We start from the raw sequence: 14,806 nt of genomic DNA on the forward strand, positions 1-14,806 counted from the left end.
ACTTAACGCTTCAAAAATATCTTACTTTAAGTACAAATTAAGTTGTATCAAGAGGAACATGAAAACTGATGGTAACAATTTATTTTCTTTCCGCAAGATAAAAAGGGCTTAGATTTACACCCACGATTCCCTTAACTATCTCCAATTATGCCTATACCATGGGAAAGATACAATAAAGGGTCTATATGTTGTTCCAACGGGAGAGAAGCATAGATGGAATGCAAATCTTTCTCTAAGCTGTGCATCGGTGCTATACTAACGGGCAAAGGGAGGTAAATTAAAAGCTTATTTGAAGTTGACATCTGTCAAGAGAATCAAAATGAGAAGAAATATTTATTAAAAGGAAAACTTTAACATAAATGCTTACCTCATTAGAGGTTTTCCTCAAGAAAAAGGAATATTGTATGTCTTTGCTGCAGAAGCACAAACAGAGTTGTCAAGCAACGAGACTTCACTTCCAATGGTTTATTTCAAGATACAAGTTATTGCTATCGACAACCTTCTAGCCCTCATCCAAGTGTTTATGTATGAGCTCACTATGAACACACAGTCAAGTTCTTCAAGCTGAACAGCGGAATGCTTCAGAACAATTCTATTAGTGCCTGAAGGTCTACGTATCCAAGACTTCTAACAGAAGATCACTAGTCAGCAATCAGGAACAAGGAACCTTTCTTTTCGTTGTGCAGGGGACACTGAAGCCATTTGTCAAGATCTGTAATAATATTTGCTAATACCTGCTGAACACTGGAGAAAGGGACAGAACCTATGACAGATGGAAGAAGGGTCCAGACCTGAAACATCAGCTTTCCTGCTCCTCTGATGCTGCTTGGCCTGCTGTATCCATCCAGCTCTACACCTTATTATCTCAGATTCTCCAGCATCAGTAGTTCCTACTATCTCTCAACATCTTGATAAATCTTTTCTGCATTCTTTCCAAAGCCCCCACATCCTTCCTATAGTGTGGTGACCAGAACTGTACCCAATAGTCCAAATTTGGCCTAATGAAAGTCTTGTACAAAGACTTGGCAACTTTTATACTCAGTATCTTGACTGATGAAGGCAAGCATGCTGTATGCCTTCTTCACCACGTTATTCACTTGTGTTGTCACTTTTAGGGAGCTATGGACTTGCAACTAACATGTAACATCACATGATTAATTAATTACCTCAGTTAAGGCACCTGTAGATGGCAGTGACTACAATATGATTGAATTTTACATTCAATTTGAAAGGGAGAAGAATGGGGCTAAGATTAATATGTTAAACCTAAATAAGGGCAACTATGTGGGCGTGAAAGCTGAGCTAGCTGAAGCGAACAGGCACACTAGGCTAGGGATAGATCAGTAGAGGTGCAGTGTTAGACTTTTCAGGACATGTTTCAGCATACCAAGAATAAACATATCCCTCTGATGAAGTACAATTCTAAAGGGTAGATCCACATGCCATGGTTAATTGAATAGGTTAGGGAAAGCATTAAACTTATGGAAAAAGCATACAACTGTGCAAAGATGAGTGGCAGATCAGATCATTGGTCAGAGTATAAAGAATGGCAGAGAAAGACTAAAAGGTTAATCAGGAGATAGAAATTAGAGTAGGAAGGAAAGTTAGCTAGGAACATAAGAGCAACGAGCAAAAGTGTGAGAATGGTGAATTGGTGGTAGAACATAAGGAAATAGCAGATGAAATAAACAATTTTTTTTGTCTTCACAATAGTGCATATAAAAAAGCATTCCAGTGATAGCCATAAATCAGGAGGTGGAAGAGACAGAGGAATGTAGCAAAATTATTATCCTGAGGGAAATGGCACTAAGCAAACTGATCGAGCTGAGGCTGTCAAATCTCTGAGTCCAGATGGACTTCATCCCATGGCCTTAAAGAGGTTGCTAATGAAGTAGCTGATGCATTCATGTTAATTTTCCAGAATTCCCTCCAAAATTTTAGAAAATGTTTCATCAGACTGGAAAGATGCAAGTAAAACTCTTCAAGAAAAGAGGGAATAGAAAACAAGAAACTATGAGTCAGTTAGCTTGACAGCTGTCATGGGGAAGGTATTAAAATTGATCATTAAAGAGATTATAACTGTGCACATAAAGAAAATGAAGGTATTTGAGTAAAGTCAGCACGGTTTCATCAAAAGGAAACAGGTTTACCCAGTTTTTTGGAGTTCTTTGAAGGAGTAAAAGGTGTGGATAAAGGGGAGTCTATAGATGTATTATTATACATTGACTACCAGAAGGTATTTTATATAAATATTTCAAAGGTTATTATGGAAAGTAGAAGCTTATCATGTAGAGGATATCGTATTAGCATGGATAGAAGACTGACTGGCTGATAGAAAATAGACAGTATGTTTAAATGGGTTTTTTTCTGATTGACAGAGTATTGATGAGCGTAATTCCACAGAGAACTGTGCTGGGGCCTCAATGTTTTACAACTTACATCAATGACTTAGATGAAGGGGACAAAGGCATGGTGATTACATTCACAGGAAGCATCAAGGTAGGAAGGAAAGTATGTTGTAAAGAAGACAAATGGAAGATGCAAACAGATATAATTAGGCTGAGTGAGTGGGCAAAAATCTGGTAGATTGAAAAATTTGAAATTCTTCACTTTGGTGGGAAGAATGAAAAAGTAGAGCACTATTTAAATTGAGAACCACTGCAGAAGTCCCAGGTGTAAAGGGATTAAGCTTTCTGGAGCATTTTCTGATGAAATCATAAAATGTTAATATACAGATGCAGTACATAATCAAAAAGGCTAATGGGATGCGATCCTTTATTACAATAAGAATTAAACATAGAAGAAAGGATATTATGGCTCAGTTATAGGCACAGGTGAGATCACATCTCAAATATTGTGTGTAGTTTTCATCTCCTTAAGAATATAAATGCATTGCAGATGGTTCATAGGAGATTTCCTAAATTGATACCTAGAATGAGTGGATTATCTGATAAGGATATGTTCAACAGGCTGGGCTTGTCTCCACTGGCATTTAGAAAGTTAAGTGATTTGATCAAAGTGTATAAGATCCCAAATGGTCTTGACAGGGTGATGGTGAAAATGATATTTCCTCTTGGGAGTCAATACAGAATTAAGGGCCACAATTTCAAATTTAGGGGACACCCTTCTAAGACAAAGGTGAGGAATTTGATTCCTTAGAGAGTTGTGTGACTTTGGAACCATCTGCCTCAGAAGGTAACGGAGGTGGGAGTCTCTGAACGATTTTTGACAGGTCAATAGATTATTGTTCGGCAGGGCTATCAAGAGTTATCAGGGTAGATGGAAATGTGTAACTGGAGACAGAAACAGATCATCCATGAATGGTGGTGCAGCCTTGAGGGGCTGAATGGTCAACTTCACTTCTCTTTTCTATGTTCGTTTGTGATTTGAGAGCAGTGTTGTGAAATTAATATTTTGTAGTATAAATTATTTTTTAAAATATTGTATTCTGATACATATATAAATGATAATTCTAAATGAAATATATTGATATATGATATAGGGCATGAGTTACATTTCTCTGATGCCACTGACTGTCGGCACTATTGGCCTACTGCCTTTTTTTAGGGTCTGTCACCTCAGCAGCTGTATCCCCTACAGCATGGCTTCTTAAGGAGGGCCCACACTAGCACCACCAGCATGACCTGTAGCACTGTGAAAGAGTGCTATCCTGACATCACACAACCCAACTGTCTACTGCATTAGATTAGCTTTCTGGCCAACACAATTCCTGGCCACATTACTCAAAAATACAGGAACCTGCTGAAAGGTGAACCCCACAAAAGCATTCCTTAAAAGGACCAGGCATCCACATTGCAACTAAGATTATGTTTAAGAACGTCTGCATTTGCCAAATATCTGGTAGTACTCTGGAATGTCTTTGGAGGTGCTGTGATGAGTTCCCTGATTTTCCAGCACATTTTGCTGCATCCTCAAAGGGTAGAGGGCAACAATGACAGTGCCCCTGGGTCTGCAGCATGACACAGCATTGGAACAGGAGAAGGCAAACTCAGCACCATGCCCTCTGCTAAGTTGAGCTGAACTCCTCCATGCCCCATCATAGATAGATATGCATGGCCACTAGCACTCTCCTGCAGGCAGCCTGTTATGGCGTCAACTTGACAAATTGATAAAAGGACTTCCAGAAAACAAGGCAATAATTGTTTATCTGGAATTAAGAATCTAATGATGACGATGAATCCATTGTAGATTGTAGGAAAAACCCATCTGGTTCACTAATGTTCTTTAGGGAAGGAAACTGCCATCCTTACCTGGTCTGGCCTACACGTGACTCCAGATGCATAGTAATGTGGGTGACTCTTAACTGCCCTCTGGGCAGTTAGGGATGGGCAATAAATGCTGCCTAGCCAGCGATGCCCTCATCCCATTAATGAATTTTAAACATTACATATGTAGATGCAAAGAAGCAAATTAACACCATGAATTATAAAGGTCACTCTAAGTGGGTTACAGAAGAGCTTCAATCTTATACAAATTACAGGATGCAGATTATAATTCCCATACTTCAATGTCCACTTATCTCACATAACCTCTGTTTTCCCACAGTCTTTCATAGACCTGTCTGTGCTTTTACCCAAGGCTCTATCTTACTAGTAGTGCAGCTCCCATACTCTTAGCCTGCCTTCATACATCTGCAGTTCCCACTTACTTTTACAAATATAACTGACAATTTAACCCTTAACTAACTGAACCTGATTCATTCCCTTTATTGTCCCATTGAGGTCCTCATCTGAGTCCTCTGCAGCAGAATCCAATTGCAATCTCACCCTCTGGTGCACTGGAAACTGAACAATCCTTTCCCCCTGATCTGACTGTGGGTCTCCCTGCCTGAGTGACTTACTGTATGCTGATCCCAAATAACACTTACCTCCATGGTAATTGCACTGAGCTGCTGGATGTGAGTGTAGAATCAAGTATTTGCTCCTCTTGTTTGCCATTTCTCTGTCTCTCTCTTCTTCCTGCTGTGGCTGAGCAGGCAGCAGTTCTTGGTTGACTGAAATGAAGAAAGCAGAAGGGCAGGATGGTTTAAAGAAATGGGTTGGGTGGGAAGCAAAAGATTGCCCCAGTTTTCTTGTAAGAGGGACAGCCCAGCTTTAAGAACAGAGTGCAGGCTACACTGTGTACTTTTGGCACAACATTCTTCTATCTCCTCCTGTTGTACAGAGGATTTGACTTGATTTATTATTGTCACATGTACTTAGGTACATTGAAAAGTTTTGTTTTGCTTGCAGTATAAGCACTCAGTACTGATCAGTACAGGCAGTACTGTGATGGACGAAGCAGTAGTCAGTGTGACAGGGTAATAACATCATCAGGCTGAGGTTTTAGTCAACATGTGACTCCCAAAAGTGTTAATACTGCTATCTCTCCTGATAGGCAGAAAGGTGGGAACAACATTTCAGAGTTTGCATTGGTTTCTGCTCCTGGATCTAGCTGGAGAACTCATGAGGTGAATGAATGTCTCTGAGGTGGTGCGGGTGACAGTCTCATTGGTGCATCCTCTGGAGGTTAATTGGCTTCCTCCTCACAGAATGAGGTGGAGCTGATGGTCGGCAGTGCTGGCCTCTTCTTTGTGGTTCTTTGCTGGGTCTCACAAGACGCTGCAAAAGAGAAAAGAGGGAATATGTTGTGCAAAAGGGATATAAGCAGGTTAAGAATGAGTTAGCACTGATGTTAATGGGAGGGCTGAACAGCACAATAAAGCTTATTGGTTTGGTTGTCCACTGAGTTCTCCATGACGCACTGAGCAGTTGTATTCTTCTTCAGCCAACACCAATATTTTTTCTCAAATGGGGTTAGAGGCCTAATGTCTGCCACCCTGCCACTGGTCTTCACCCTCTCCACCCTGCAATGAGACAAAGGGAGGGATTGAGTATGATGGAAGCATACAGTAGCACAGTTTGTAATGATGCAGGAGCAAGTGAAGTGGTGAGGTTTCCCCAGTGAGTGAGTAGGAAATGCAGAGAACAGAGAGGGTTAGTTGTTTGTGAGGATGAGGTAGGTGAAAGCCATTGAATGGACACAATGCATGCAATACTGAGATCTGTAATCCCTGAGATTTGGTGAGAGGTTAGTGCAGTGGCAGAGTTAGAGTGAATGGTGACCCTGTGAATGTCAGGTAGCAAAGAGAAAATGTGGCATGTACCCTGTGCAAGCTAGAGTCACAGAGTCATACAGCATGGAAACGGACCCTTCAAATGGGAGAGACTGAGTTGACTGGGATGACATTAATTGGAATTTAGAAGAATGGCGGGGGAGCAGTCTTATAGAAACATTTAAAATTATGAAGGGAATAGATAAGATGGAATCAGGAAGGATGTTTCCACTGGCGGGTGAAACTAGAACAAGAGGGCATAGCCTCAAAATTAGGGGGATCAGATTTAGGACTGAATTGAGGAGGAACTTCTTTACCCGAAGGGTTGTGAATCTGTGGAATTCCCTGCCTGGTGAAGTAGTTGAGGCTTCCTCATTGAATGTTTTTAAAGCCAAGATAGATAATTTTTTGAATAGTAAAGGAATTAAGGGTTATGGTGAGAGGCTGCAAGGGTGGGTAAGTGGACCTGAGGCCACAAAAAGATCACCCATGATCTTATTGAATGGCGGGGCAGGCTCAAAGGGCCAGATAACCTACTCCTGCTCCTGGTTCTTATGTTCTTATGATCCAACTAGTCCACACTAACCATGTTCCCAAACTAAACTAGTCCTACTTGCTTACATTTGGCCCACGTTGCTCCAAACATTTCCTATTTATGTATTTATCCAAATGTCTTTTAAATGTTGTAACTCATAGATCTATCTATTACTAATGGAAAAATAGCTTTGCAATCAGCTGCTGTGTATTGGATAGGTACTTGAAATGTAACATTGTGTGTGACGAGATATATTTCACTGAAGTATTTGAAACCAATTACAGCAAGCTGAAAATATTCTATCTTGATACGTGGGCAAGGGCAGGAATGATTGGCAATCAACAACTACAGATGCATGTAAATTCATTAATCTTCTTACAGCACAGCTGAGTGTTGCATTTCATCCCAAAGTTTACACTGACTCGGTCCACTATCTCCTCCCAGGCTGACTGTACCTGAAGTAAACAGCACTGCCTTCTTTTGACCAGCCCTTCCACCAGAATATACAGGTCCTTGTCATTGAAACAGGGTGTTAGCTTCCCTGTCTGGGCCATGTCTCTGGTTAAAACAGCAGAGTAGTCAAGTATGAAGACCAGTTCCTAGTTTGCAGTAATTGAAATGCTGTGGAGATGGTGTTTAAACATGGCACTAGCAGCTTGAACATCACTAAGTCCTTGCAGTGAAGAACACATCCATCTCTCCTGCAGCACAATCTCATGAGATTGGTGCTACAGACACCAGTCGCACAATTAATAAACTAAGAATCGGAAGACTATGTGAATAAAGTAAACATAGGCTATCAGCACCCTCCATGAATCCCAAAGGAATTAATACTTTGGGCAAAATCTTATGTTTTTTGTTTACTAAGTTCAAGTTATGCCGTGTTTTTTGATGGGTTTGTCGCTGCAATACTCTATCTTATTAAACCCACATCATTAATTATCCAATATGGTGTTCCTCACATCCAATTTCTGCCCCATCTCCCAAACTCACCTCCTGACTCCCCAGAGTCTGTCCACCATCTACAAGGTACAAGTTGGAGTGTGAAGGAATACTCCCCCACTTGCCTGCATGGATGCAGCTCCAACAACACTCAAAAAGCTTGACACCATCCAGGACAAAGGTGCCCACATGATTGGCACCACATCCACAAACATCCACTCACACCACCACCAACGCTCAGTAGCAGGCAGTGAGAATCACCTACGAGATTCACTGCAGAATTTCAAAAAGGCTATTTACACAGCATCTTCCAAACCCACAACTACTTCCATCTAGAAGGACAAGGGTAGCAGATAAATGGGAACACCATTTCTCCTCCAAATCACTCACCACACTGAATTGAAAATATTTCGCCGTTCCTCCAGTGTTGCTGGGTCAAAATCCTGAAATTCACTCCCTAACAGCAGTGTGGGTCTACCTACAGCAAATGGACTGCAGCAGTTCAAGAAGGTAGCTCACCATTACCTTGTCCCAGGTAACTAGGGATGGGCAATAAATGCTGGTCTAGTCCATTTTTCATTAACGAATAGAACAAATCTTGTCCCTCTTTCATTCCAGGAGGAAAACAGCCTCCTGTAGGGCAAAAAGAACCAAACTGTTGTTGGGCTGCCTAACATTCAGCTCCTCACTGTTTATGTGGAGAGGCTCCTGACTCTGCCCTCTCCTCTCCACACCCCTCTCTAAGCAGTCACTGGATTGGTACTGAAGGCTGTCCTTGTTTTGCTGTGCCAGGAACCTTTGAGCAAAGCCTTTTCCCCTTGAAATGACTGAAACCTGCTGATAACCGTGACAAACTTCCTAGCTGTTCTAAACTGCAAGCCTAGACGACAGTAATATGAGCCTAATATCTCTAGCTGAGGGTCAAAGTGCTAAAAGGCAAGGCAAGGCAGGGATGCAGTTAGCATCCAGATAGGTTCAGAGAGGGTAAGCGTTAATAGAGCAAACAAAAGTCTCAGAGATGCAGCCTGATCTAGCCCATGAGCTGCGTGCATATCCCTGAATGCACAGTGTTCTAGCTGCTGCATTATAATTATAGTTGCTGGTGTAGTGGTGAAGTGCAGGAGTGTCCTGTAAATCAATTGGAGCTGTGCCATGGGGGTTCTCAGAGACTGATACATTTCAGCTGCCAATGTCTGTGGATGTGAGGTGTGTGTTACTGATGCCCGTGGAATGTGCCCTGTGATGTTGGTGCTCATGGAGGTCAGTTGTAGCAAGTGACGAGCTGAATCTGACTGGTACCCATTCTAGTTTCCTTGTCGAACTTTCTTGACACCGAACATGTTTGGTGAGGCTGAATATTAATTAGGTGAACTGGGCAGTTAAACGAGGTTTTTAACCATCAATAATGAACACTGGAGAGCAGAAGGTTAGGAGGGATGGTGAATACATGACAGGAGGTAGGTTGGGGGAGGGGATGGAGTCAGAGGAAAGGGGAGGGGAGGAAGGTTCCAGAGGGCCATCCGTATCTCTGAGTTGTTGCATTTGTGTGCCTTGATGCCTGAAGGGAAAAAGAAAAAATATGTCAAATGAGCTGGATGAAGTGGAACTGTGGAGTGGTGCAGCCCTGAGCCAGTGTGATGCAATGCTGTTGGAGAGAGAGATTGAGAGTCCGCATATGATGACACATGAGTGTAGATCTCAGGATATGGCAAGTATAGCTGTCCTTGGAATGTTGAACATCACGGAGATACCTATGATCCTGGGTGGATTCAAAGCACAAGGCATGAAACTTGGAATCCACAGGGGGTAAGTGTGAGCCAGAGGCAGTCACTGAGGAATGTGATGTGGCTGTCGAAACAAGTTTTAGCAAATACCTGATCAAACACCAGCAGCAACAGTGAAATTACTGATGGTGGACAAGATAATTGATTAGAACAGAAATCCCGTCAGAGTGAGGAGCAGAATTTCATCAAGGTGGGCATACCTAGAAGAGAAGTGGCAGTGAGTTAAATACTAAATTTAAAACCGAGAGAACTGCGGAAGCTGTAAATCAGAAACAGGGTTCTGAGGAAGGGTTACTCGACCTGAAACATTAACTCTGATTTCTCTCCACAGATGCTGCCAGATCTGCTGAGCTTTTCCAGCAATTTCTGTTTTGTTTCTGATTTACAGCATCCACAGTTCTTTCAGTTTTTAATAATGAACATTAATTGACATCTTATGAGAATCTCACCATGACACTTGTGTACAGCATTAAAGATGGCACGAGTTGCCCCTGATGTTGAGATGGGCCTCACTGCACTTGCTACTCGATTCTGCCACGTATTTTGCCATAGCCCACATATAAGATTCTCACCTTTGTCAAACATGAGGAAATTCAGCCCTAAGATTGAAACTTTTACCTTCACAACAACCTTGCATGTTCAAGCCTCAGTTAAAAGTCACCTTGTTTTCACTTTAAAAGTGCAGTGTGGTTCTCCTATGTCACCTTCACCAATGGCCATTCATAGATTTAGCCTGACTCCGGCATCTCCTCCTCTGCAACTGTTGGGGTGGGGATGACTAGAAAGTCACTTTGGTTCTCCACTTTTTCTTAGTGTGCACAATGTTTAAATATTGCTCACTTAATTGTTGTCCTGGCTAGATACTTACAATTTAACCTGCTCAGAGATGCCATACACATTTCTGGAGCAGGTGAGACTTGAACTCTGGCCTCCTGTTTCAGATGTAGGGACATCAACACTGTGGCACAAGGGCCCATGTTATCTTACCTAACTTTATAACTATTAAAGAGAATCCTTACAACGCATCCATAACAGAACAACTTTAAACAGTGTCAGGTTGAAGATACATTATATGTAGTTTAGATGCCTAAATGATTGGGTATGATTTCATAATGTATGTCATTGGCTATTTATAAAACTTACAGGACATCTCTTAAACCTAAATGAATTTTAAACAGCTTGCAGCTGTACAGTATTGACTGAGATCGTAAGCTCTAAAAATATCAGTCCTAGACATTGCATTACCATTGTAAACTCCAGTGGCATCACGCCAGCAAAATATCACTTTGGATTTCATACATGGTTTAAAGTGCAAAAAACAGTTTTCTTTCTTTATATCCACTTCACAAAGCAATTAGCAATGTATTTGGATCAAGAAATTTGAATAACCTAATTTAAGGAGTGTGATTGCCCCTTGGAGCAAAGTGTCCAGTAACCTGCCAACTCTGTTGGTTTTAATTATTATTTAAAGTCACTTATTACTTAAAATTTAAAAGTAACCCTGCTCCTTACACTTTATGACATTATTTTTATTCTTTTAATGCACTAGTAAAAATCTTGTACCTAACAAGCTTTTTTTTAAAATAGACTGGAGACCTAAACACAGACTGAAGACTAATTAAGAGCTGGCTGAAACTGGAAGCTCATTTAAAGAATTCAGAACATATACAAGTATCTGGAGTATGACTTACTATAGAGTGCAGGAGTTAGGAATCTTAAGGAGTTCACTGGAGAAAGGAGAGAGGTGTTGGATTGATTTTTGTTTGAGTATTTCCAGTCTAATTTTATATGATAAAGAATGAGCTAGCAAAACATGTTAATACCTGGAATGAAATAGAAAAGTTTGTTTCTTTTGTTTCAAGGACATTTCTTAATATTTTATCGGACTGTAAATGAATGAGAGGATGCTGACTAGTGGAATGTGTAAAATTGTAGGAGAGGAAAGTTGTGGAGTAAAAGACACTCGACTAGAATGAGACGACAAACCATATTGTTGGAATTGATTCCCAAAACAAGAGGTGTGTCTGTGTGAGGACCATGGTCAGGAATTGAGCTGCCCAGGTGTCACCACCTCACAGGCTCCCAAGCACAATTGCACAAATAGTGAAGCAGGATGCCCTTAAGAAGAGGAAGTGTCCTGATCGGTTATCAACATCCGTTTATCCTGTATAGATAGATTGCAAAAGGAAAACCTTCCCAGTAATGGCCACCTTGCTTTTCAGAAAAATCAGATTGGATGACACCAGCCCACTGGTCTTAGGCAAGCTCTGCAGTTCACATTCTGCCATCAGAAGGGTAGAGTCAGATCTCTTAATTCTTTTGTTTCAGGTAAACCACCAGAGCAATGGCAGCCTAGTGGTTTGCAGTAACGGTGATCACCTTCCTGGTAACAGTGACAACAAGGAGGGATCCCATTGTGCATGTCTGCAACAGCAGCTGTTGCATTCTGGGTATTATGTGCAACTGCCTAAAGAAGGGAAACAAGACAACTACCAAAGGCTCTGATGGTACAATAAATGTTATAGGAGTGGTTAAGATTGCACCAGATGGATCAATTTGCCTTGATTCTTATGGAAACCAAGACTTAAAAGACAATACCATCGAGAATTGTGCTTTGATATCATTAACCGGTTAGGATGTACTGATATAAGGTGCTTTAATCAAACAACATATGGTTATAAAAAGTTGATGTAGTGACCCACTCTCTCCCAAGGATGGCATCATGAGGATAGGGAACCCAAAGATGTCGCTATCAAAAACACATTAGGGGTGACCTGTAATTTATACCGTTAAACACCATCTGAATTATCCACCCTGAGTCAATGCTGATGTGTGAGAAGAGGTTGAATTGCTTAAGATCATATTCACTGGAGTTTAGAAGAAGGAGGGGGATCTCATGGAAACCTATAAAATTCTAACAAGACCAGACAGGGTTGATGCAAGAAGGATGTTCCCAGTGATGAGGGAGTCCAAACCAGGGGTCACAGTCCAAAGATATGGGATAAAACATTTGGAACTGAAATGAGAAGAAATTTCTTCATCTAAACATTGGTCAGCCTGCAGAATTCACTACAGAAAGCGGTTGAGGCCAAAACATCATATGATTTTAAGAAGGAGTTGGATGTGATACTTGGGGCTAAATTGATCAAAGGACATGGGAGAAAAGCAGGAACAGGCTCTTGAGTTTGACAATCACCCTAAGCCTACCTTCATTCCAGAAGTCCAAGCACAGATTGGGCACAAGAACTGATCAACATCTCCTACTGAAACTCCATGGAGATATGGATGCAGGGTAATTTTAAAAGTGTCCTATGGGACTGTATCAACATATTCAACTATGAGATAGTATCTCTGCCAGAGAACCTTATTGAACATCTTACAGACATTGGCAAATCTCAAAGGTTTACCACAACCACAGCAGAAGAAGTGGGTCAATAAGATCACTACACGGTGGCAGGACATAAGGAACTAGGGACATAATGTACAATTTTATCCATTGATTTGAATCACTCATGTACTGTCAATCATCCAATCAGTAATCATTTTGTATCTGCTTATTGAAGCCTATGGTGGGAGGCAGCAAAGGCAGACTGAGAGGCTGACCAATACAGTGGCCAAGGCACAAGTGAAGGAACAGGCTGTTGAGTTTGACAATCACCCTAAGCCTACATTCATTCCAGAGGTCCTAGTACAGATTGGTCACGATAACTGATCAACATCTCCTACTGAAATCCTTTGTCTGTCTCTCTCTCTTTCTCCGACCATAGGTCTAATATCAATCAATGCAAATAAATATGAGGAAAGGGTAAGAAGAGTGAAGAGGCAGAGTATTTCTGAAATGGAGAGTGATCGCAGAATTCTGAGGTGCCTTTGGATTGGGTGTTGTAGTGTTGGAGTCACAAAAAGTTAGTATGCAAGTACAGCTCGTAATCAAGAATGCTAATGGAATTCTATCCTTTATCACAAGATGAATTGACCGAAAAAGTAAGAATTTTGTATAAGGCATTTGTGAAACAATATCACAAATACTTTGTGCAGTTTCGTTTTCCTTATTTACGGAAAGATCTACATGCATTGGAGGTGGTGCTGAGGAGGTTCACTAGATTGATATCTGGAATGAGGGGGTTGACTTATGAGGAAAGGCTGGGTTCTTTTTCACTGGAGTTGAGAAGAGTGAGGGTGACCTGATTGAAGTGTACAAGATCCTCAATGGTCCTGACAAGGTAAACACAGAAACAGTGATTCCTCTTGAGCTTGAGTCCAGAACTAGGGGCCGTAGTATTAAAATTAGTTGCCATCCTTTTAAGACAGAAATGAGGGGTAATGTTTTCCCCAAGAGGCTTCTGCAACTTTGGAACTGCCTGCCTCAGAAGCAATAGATGTGAGGTCGTTGAACATTTTTAAGGCAGAGGTAGCTAGATTTTTGTTTAGACAAGGGAATAAAAGGTTACTGGGGTTATGTGGCAATTTGGAATTCGAAATACAAAAAGATAAGCATGGCTTTATTGAATAGCAGAGCAGGCTCATAGAGTCGAATGCTCTACCTCTGCTCCTATTTCATATATTCATGTGTTTGTAAATGAAAGAGAAATACTTTTACTGGGATGGGGGAAGGGAGGAGGTTGGTGAGGGCAGGGGGTGGGGGCATGGCATGGGAAAAGATAAAAGAGAGAATCCCAGCTTTTCAAACAAATTCAACATCCACTCTCCATCCTATCATGAGAGTACAGGTTGAATCATAATTATGTGCAAGGTAAAAGCTTAGCTTAGAGCCAATCAAATCCCTGGATATCCTTCTGGTAGAGAATCCAAGTGGATGGCCTGTCTGGCAAAAAGGGTCCCAGCTAGGGCCAACGGAAGGGACTGGTGTGGGGCAACAATGCGTCAAATAATTGCTTGTTGATTTTACAATTGTTAATGGGCTAGTCATCGCTTTTGAATTTTAGAACAGATTGAACTGACGATGCAATGAATTTTACAGTCACTATTCCGGCTAACTGGCATACTATGGCCACAGAAATTCTGCCTTGTGCAAGAGTTTGCAATGCATAGTTTCCTACAGGAAGAAGTATAAATGTAGTTACAACAACCATTGATTCTTTGAGAAGAACTTAGTTCACTATGTACACTTGAATAAAGCTTTGATGCTCCAAACTTCTCAGACTTCAGAGTAGTGTTTGAAGGTCTTCACATCAGTTCCAGATCCCTTAACCAGAAGAAAAATCCTTCAAATGTCTACACTATCAAGCTCCATAATAATTTTTTTTGTGATTCAATGATAAGTCCTCCCATTTTTAAAATCCAGTGAATGTCAGTACAACTCTAACACATCTCATGTCCCCATTCAAGGATCCAGTCCCACGAACATTTGCTGAACTTGCTCCAAGGGTAATATAAACTTCATTTGGTAAAGAGTCCTAAACTGTGCAC

The 14,806-nt window shown here is 41.1% G+C and overlaps 1 protein-coding gene across 1 annotated transcript in view; it reads right to left on the reverse strand.

Moving 5' to 3' along the window:
• Window positions 1–14,806, reverse strand: part of LOC109923703 (regulatory factor X-associated protein) — a 92,988-nt gene that overhangs the window by 16,111 nt on the left and 62,071 nt on the right. The window contains exon 4 of the transcript XR_007262303.1: window positions 4,889–5,014. The gene's annotated coding sequence lies outside the window, so the exon portion shown is untranslated. The remainder of the gene's footprint in view (window positions 1–4,888; window positions 5,015–14,806) is intronic.

Source organism: Rhincodon typus, chromosome 6, assembly GCF_021869965.1.
Source record: "Rhincodon typus isolate 14 chromosome 6, sRhiTyp1.1, whole genome shotgun sequence".
Classification (NCBI taxonomy): Eukaryota; Metazoa; Chordata; class Chondrichthyes; order Orectolobiformes; family Rhincodontidae; genus Rhincodon; species Rhincodon typus.